A 7,500-nucleotide genomic window follows, 5' to 3' on the forward strand; every position below is an offset into this window, starting at 1 on the left:
GCGTGTTGGGGAATCTGGGTGGGAAGGAGCTAGGGGGTGTTGTGACATGACTGATTCCCGTGTGTATCCGGGAGGGAGTGGAAAGGATAGAGGGGATGGAGGGAGGGAGAATGTGCGTATAGTTGGAGTTGAAGGGGTTGGGTTGTGTTGGGAGTGAGTAGGAGGAAGTGGTGTGGGGGGAATATTAGTGGTAGGAAGATGGATATCGGAAGGATGGATAGTTAGAGTTGAAGGGGATGTGTTGTCTTGGGAGGGATTAGGAGGAAGGGGTGTAGGGGTGCTGTGAGTAAGAGGGGGATGGATTTCAGGAGCATGAGTTAAACTTTATGTCTCAAGCATATAGTTTTGGATATCTTCCAATGTTTCTGTAGTAGAGTTGGTTGGAGAGTTTTGCGAGACAAAGGTTTTCTTGTGAGGGGGGGGGAGGAGACTGGTGTCTGAGGAAAAAGGCAAAGGTAGGTGTAGGTGAGTGTGCAGTAGGGGAAGATGGGTGGAGAACGTTTAGTCTGTCTGCTGCGGGTAATGTGGGGAGAGAGAGGGGACGGTGTTGGGGTTGTAGTTGAGATTGGAGTGTCTGGGTTTAGGGTAGCAAAAGAATTTGACTGGGGGAGGTAGAATGTAGAAGTGGAAGTGGGGAAGTAAGTAGGTATAGGGGAGGGTGTAGGAATATATTGAGGTGGAAGGGGAGGGGCAGAGAGCGTAACATTACTAAAGCAGTGAGTATAAGAGAAACCTTGTTGGCGTGCTTCCTGTCTCACGTATAGAGTGAGATCATTTTTGTATCTGAGTTGCTATCTCAGTCTCGGGCTTGTAAGTGGGACAGCCTCTATAAAATACATTATGGGGACCGCCGCAGTTCGCACATGTGCATAGCAGGAATTCCAAATCGCCAACAGTTTTTACATTGACGGGGAGGAGGTTGGTATGGTCGAACAGGGAGGGATTGTCCACCAATGTAGATAAGAATGGGAAGGTCATGTATACTGAAAGTAATTTTGGGAATGTTGGTGGGTTTCTTTCGATCTCTGGGAGGAATGGAGTAGCAATGTACTGATCTCACGTCTTGGTCTTTGAGGCATTCGAGTAAGTCTTCTCCACAGTCTGACCAGTCTTTGGTATCGACTGGGCAGTTTGCTGGGGAGATAGAGACAGTTTCGGTACAATTATTAACAGTTAGATGAGGTTCTGCAGGAATGGGATTGCCAGAGTGATCAGTTGGATTTGATAATGCTATAGCTTCACTTTCAGATCTGACTGTTAAGAGACGTCTGGTATGGAAAGGGACTCTGCCCACTTGTTTTTGGAGGAATTGTTGAAAGAGGTGTTGCCTGAGTAAGGAGCTGCAGGGGGATCATGAAAAATCGGTCCCATTTAACTGGGCTAAATAGAGTAATATATTTGTAGGGTTGGTGGTGGTACAAGGACGGAGACGTGTGGAAGAGGGTGTTGTTGAAGGGGGCATTATGCCGGAGAGATGGAGAATAAGGCTGTAAGGTAGTAATATGGGAGGTTGTTTGATGCAGAAGGTTGTAGGGATAAAGGTGAGGAAGTTGAGGAAGTTGGAAGAGTAGGAATGTCTTTTGGAGATTGAGGCTCAGCTTGGGTGGGTAATCCACTAGTTGGCATTGTGGAGTGGGTAGTAGTTTCAGTGTTCAGAGTCGTGGTCAAAGGAGAGACTGGGCTCGGGGAGCCGGTAGAGTCTGAATTGGTGGGGCTATTTGATGAAGGGGCAAGTCCCATTGCCCCTAATATGGGTATTACTTCATTACTGGTCATGGGAAGCCTTGATTATGTAGGGGAAATAAACAGTTCACCCCTTCAAGTGCCCCTTTAGGAGGTAAGGGCTAGACAACTAAATCAGGGGAATACCGTGCCCATTGTTCTCGCAGGCAGTTCAGGACTGGCACAAGGTCAGCCTTTCATCCTTTCAGCACTGCACTTATACCTTTGGAAGTAGATAGAAGAAAGGGTTGGAGAAGGGACGAAAACAAAGCTGGAGGGAGAAAAGGCCATGCAAAATTAGTTGAGTCGAGGGCTGAGGCCATAGGCAGGGGAGATCCCTGCATTATGTCTGTCTCCGTCTCCCAAGCCCCCACGACAACAGGCAAGGGATTGGGAGGGAGGGGGAGTATATGATATGTGAGGGAGAGAATGTGTGCATGTATGTATACTTGTACATGAAATATAGCATGTATACATAGGTATATATGTAAGCATGCATGCATTCATTACTTTTTTTTTAAATTTGTATGTATTGCATCTGATTTTGCCAGCAAATATACATTTTGAAGTTTCGATGCAATACATGAAGAGTGCTGCTTTTTCTTATCTAGAACAGAAATGTTTAACACTCTTAAATCAAATACATGTTTTTGCTTTTGGCATAAGTTAGGTACTACTTTATTGACAGGTTATATTGACATCAATCAATTATTGATGGATTTTTCATGAAATCCGTATTAGAACATAACTCAAAACTGATAATTTGGATTTCTTTCATCAGTATGTCTTGGGAAATGATTTTTTTTTTTTAATGTCTCATAGTGATTAGTGCTGTAGCACTATAGTTGTTCATATATTTTTTAATTTGGATCAACATTTATCAACAATATGCAGCATACATGTCATGGTTTTCTACTCCATTTTAATTGCCTTTTTCCTTCCATCGGCACAAATACATAACAACAAGCTATATATACATTATAATATTGGAAAGACTTTAGGCAGTCAATACATTTTCCACCATCAGTCAGAGCTTTATGTACTCAATTTTGAAGAAAATTTTTCAGAGAACAGAAGAAATTTTCCTTTTCTTGGCTTTCAATATTTGCAGGTTTATGTATCAATTTTTATTTTTATTTCTCTTTTTTTTTCAAGAAAAGACTTCATACAAGCCTTTGTACAGCTTTTGGGGATTGTGAATAAATGCCACTACGTCCCATCTTGGATAAAAGTTTACTTTAATCATATAATCTAGTGACAAGTATTGGAAACTTGATAATAGTTTCTTTCTACACTGCGATGGCTATACATTGATGTGGACATAACTAAACCCTATATTCCACTGCTTGTCATCTCACACCTGAAGCAAACACACAAATAAATATCTGTCCCATTTCCCTGTAACACCATCCCCGTTGCTAGAATCTCAAAGTCCCTAGGGTCTCTCTGGGTAAACTTCTAAGGAGATTATATCATAGAAAAGGAAAAGGGGTCAGAATACGACCGCTCTTTGGAGACAAAAAGAGCGAGGCGCAACCTAGGAAACGAGGGACAACTGAAACTCCGATTTCCTCCTTCCATTAAGAATAAAAGGCTGCAGCGTGATGATAAAACAAATACAAATAATGACAGTAATACAACTGCTCTTTATTAAAACAATTATACTATAAACTTAGTACATGTACTACATGTTGTCATTTAAAAGTACATTCATTAAGAAAAACATAAGAACAAGAACAGTTGCATCTACATTAATTTAAAAGCACACTTTAAGCATTAGAGTACATTTTTACATTAGGGTAATTACAAATATTATTGGCTAAGGTGTGGTGGACTCAGGATAGGATTCCCTCTCAAAAAGTAGGCCGTAACGCTGCTCATGTAGACAGCGCTTCCATGGTTGATCAATATAGGTAACAACTACAGCACAGGGGTTACTGGGGGCAAGATGCACCGATAATGACCTTTCCCGGCAAAGATCTACGCATATGGTTGTTATTTTTCTTAACCAGGTTCAGTAACATAACTGCTTGTACAACAAAAGAAGAATTTTTTTCCATCTAAGAGCATTGACTCCTTTGTTGGGTTGCTAGATATAAAATTTACCATTAAATACCAGCAAGCGCACACAATTCGGGTTGCATGGGCTATCAATAAGGAAATAAAAAAATAATAATCCACAACTTCTACAAACTTCCCCAGCAGTAATAATAAATACACGAACATGAGAAACTTGAGCAATGTCTATTCTTAACCTTGGGGGGGGGGGGGATAGATAGATACCTTCAAAGACTTGACAGAAGACTTACAAAATAGTTCTATGAATTTCTATATTAACGGTTTCCTCTCAGAGCGTGTTCTCTTGAGCAGTGTCACGGCCAAGTGTCACACCATTGACAGACAGTTGAGCACTTCAACTCTCAGGTCAACTGATATACTCCTTATCATGTAAACAAATAATAAAACCATTAAGTCACCTATCAACGGCAAAACTCATCTGTCAACTGGTAACATCTCCTTATTGTGGTGCCTGGGTTGTCAGATCTGTTCTGCATAAACATTATCTACCAATACATCAAATATCATGAACTAAACCCTTGCTGCTCTTCACTTTTTTAATCTGTACATGAGGTATTATAAGCTAAACTTACCCTGGTATCCTCGCACAGTCTTTACAAATTCATAAGGGGAACTTTGGGATTAGTAAATACTTCAAAACTTTTATACATCCTTAGCACAACAAATTTCCAACACCCAATAGAGTAAAACATCATATTTTTTTTTTCTCCATCAATAATCATACCTTTATGACAACCCACTGCACAATCACACACACACCTGATCTTTACATGTCCCCTCCCAGCAATAGTGTCTACCTCTATCACTAAATGTTGCAGTCTATATATATTTCTTCTGCACAAATTGTGTTTCATTCTATTGAGTGAACAAGCCACAAATCAAAGATGACATTGAGATTTTCTTGCAGCAATACCCAGAAACGCCCAGTTCTGTATATACCGACTTGTTCAGCATGCCTTATCATGGGGAGTCCAAGAAAAAACTGTATTTTATAGGGTGAAATAGAATGTAAAATCACTGAAAACCCCAAATAGGCTCTTTCATGCTGAACTTATCATATCTTTTTTTTATTTTATTTTATTATTTTTTTTTTACTACAAGGTTTGAAAGGAAATTATTTCGTGCCCTGGATGAGTAGCAGAAAAAACTTGGCAATGAGATGTATGTATGTATATATGTATTAGCCCATCCTGTTTCACTTGCCCTAGGACCCTAACATTCTGATATTATTTTTTTGTTTTCTGAATAAGTCTCAATGCCCTACAACATGGATTGGACAAACCTCTTCTTTTCTTTTCATTTTTTTGAGTTGTCAAGGGAAGGACCATATTCAGGAGATTATTTTACAGAAATCAAAAAAGGAAAAAGAAAAGAATCCAAAACCTATTTTGGTGTAAATAAATATTCAAAAGAACTCTGTTAAAAAACTGAACCTAATTTACGTCCAATAAAGTTCCGATTCCCATGTGATATTTACAGTGCTCAAAATAAGGTAGATTTTCCATCGCATTCCTCTATTCTTGTACCACTTGTAACTAGACAGTGATTTCCCCCCCTAAAATAAAGACAGCTAAATAAAAATCAGTCTTTCCACATCAAATCCAATTTCCTATTCCAAATCACGTCTCCTGGATCCAGTCCTCCCAATTACGTTATCAGTGATAAAGGAAATCCAATTAGGATTTTTGGGATCCCTGGTTGCAGAGAGGTTTCTTGTAAGTATCATGTAATGAACTTTTGATTTAATTAAAATAAGGCTGTTATTCCTATTTGCTTTACACACAGAAGATCCTCATGTATTGTTTAAAGCTCAAACTGCTGGTAAAGTCCACATAATGGATAATTTCTTACATGACATAAGGTTTTATAAACTCTTGGACTTGATATTGCAGTACCAATCATCAATTAATACAAAACTATGTTATCTTCCATGCTAAGAAAAAAAAAAAAAAAAAAAATACAAAAAAAAAAGATAGAAAGAAAGAAGAAAGTAAATGAAGAAAAAACAACAACAGCAACCACCCTACTTCAGATTATCACATCATATCTGAGAAAAAAAAAAGAATTAAAAAAAAAAAAGAGAAAAAAAAAAGACATGAGCAAATGCTTTACATAGTAATTACAAGCTTGGGTCAGCAATGCAATAAGGCTCATTCTTCTCTAATGGTCTGTATATCAAAAGTGAACCTCACTGTATTCCACCCATGAAAAGCAGGTAATCACTGAATGGCATTCCTTTCTTGCAGGTGTCACTGATTGGATGGTACAGGGCAGAACCATCGGTGTAACTAGTAATATCTTACTGTTTGATAACTTACACTTTATGGTTAATTGGAAGGGTGAGGGGGGAAAAACTATTAATACACCTGACACCGCTCCACCAGCGACTGAAGAGTACAGAGGATCACACAAGATTTGTTGAACAGTAGCTCCCATTCAAATAGTTTGTGATGAACTACAAGATGGCCAAGGGACCTGGTTGTCTGCACAGACCACCTGAAGAACTGTCTATGTATGAATTGTACTTGTGATGGCAAAAGTGAAAATGAACACTATATACAGAATAATAATTCCAACATTAAAACACAAGACAAGCAAAAGGCTGCTTGCCATTCCCATAAGTTCATCAGCTTGTTCAGAGGGGGTGTGCGATATACCTCATCGTGATGACTTCCATGCAAGCAATACAAGCATGTCGTCCAGTCCTAGCCTATTCTGCCATGGCCAGCACAACCCTTGCCATGACAGACGTGGATCTGAGTTACGGATCCACATCACACTGGCTTCAGATCACAGGATACAGTGACGAGAGGAGTCCTCGCCTTCTACCGGTGATGGTATAGTGGTGGTGTACGTGCTGTCTAAGGGGCCAGTGAAGCCTATGCTGGCCTCTTATTATACAATTAGCTGATTTTTTTTTTTTTTTAGCAATTCCAGAGACACTGAGGCTGTAAGGGAAGCTGGTGTCCCTGGCAGAAGAGCAGGAACAAAGTGAGCCCAGGGTGGGCCAACGGAGGTGACACTACAAGTAACATTGGCACTAACTCAGTGTGACACACCAACAACTCACAACTCATCACTAGCACTGGCTTGGGGTGAACTAGCTGCTGCAGGTGAAAAGGCAAGGGGACAGCAGGGGAGGTGGGAGGCAGCACAATATCAAGAGGGAGCACATTGCTGTTGGTCATACTATACACCTCATCACAGCATACAAACTCCCATGCAACAGTGGCCTACAAAACTTGGTGCAGACATCATGGACCTAACTATGATAGTCCAAGACAAATACAATGCATCAGAGGCTGGCTCCACTGGTGTGCGAGGAGCTGGGTGCTCCATGACCCTGAGGTCACGATGACCACCATGCAGTGGGCTGGGCAATCAGAAGGTTACCGTCAGCACCAAGCTCCTACCAACAGATCAAGGACACCTGGGCTGGGCCACACTGGCACAACAGTGTATGCAATAACAAGCAAATGGTGTGGCTGCTGGGTGCCTCAAGCCTGGGAGAGTCATTCACTAGTAATGTTCAATGTATGTACACTTTACACATTATGAGGGCCACATGATTACAGCCATACATAAAGTACAGCTATCTGCCCAAGAAGACTGGCCTCCACAGCCCCCTTGGCCAAGCTTTATCCCAAAACTGGAGCTCTGTACACAGCTGGGTCCAGATATTGCTGGATGCAGGCACAA

General features: G+C 40.7%; 1 protein-coding gene across 3 annotated transcripts in view; it reads right to left on the reverse strand.

Moving 5' to 3' along the window:
* Nucleotides 1-3,348: 3,348 nt before the first annotated feature.
* sgg (shaggy) overlaps nt 3,349-7,500 on the reverse strand; it is a 64,745-nt gene continuing 60,593 nt past the window's right edge. For 2 of the 3 annotated variants that reach the window (XM_070119248.1, XM_070119250.1), the window contains exon 8: nt 4,862-7,500. This exon is cut by the window's right edge and continues 205 nt beyond it. The gene's annotated coding sequence lies outside the window, so the exon portion shown is untranslated. The other variant, XM_070119249.1, reaches the window with a different exon arrangement.

The sequence above is a fragment of the Penaeus vannamei genome, chromosome 43 (genome assembly GCF_042767895.1).
Source record: "Penaeus vannamei isolate JL-2024 chromosome 43, ASM4276789v1, whole genome shotgun sequence".
In the NCBI taxonomy this organism is placed as follows: Eukaryota; Metazoa; Arthropoda; class Malacostraca; order Decapoda; family Penaeidae; genus Penaeus; species Penaeus vannamei.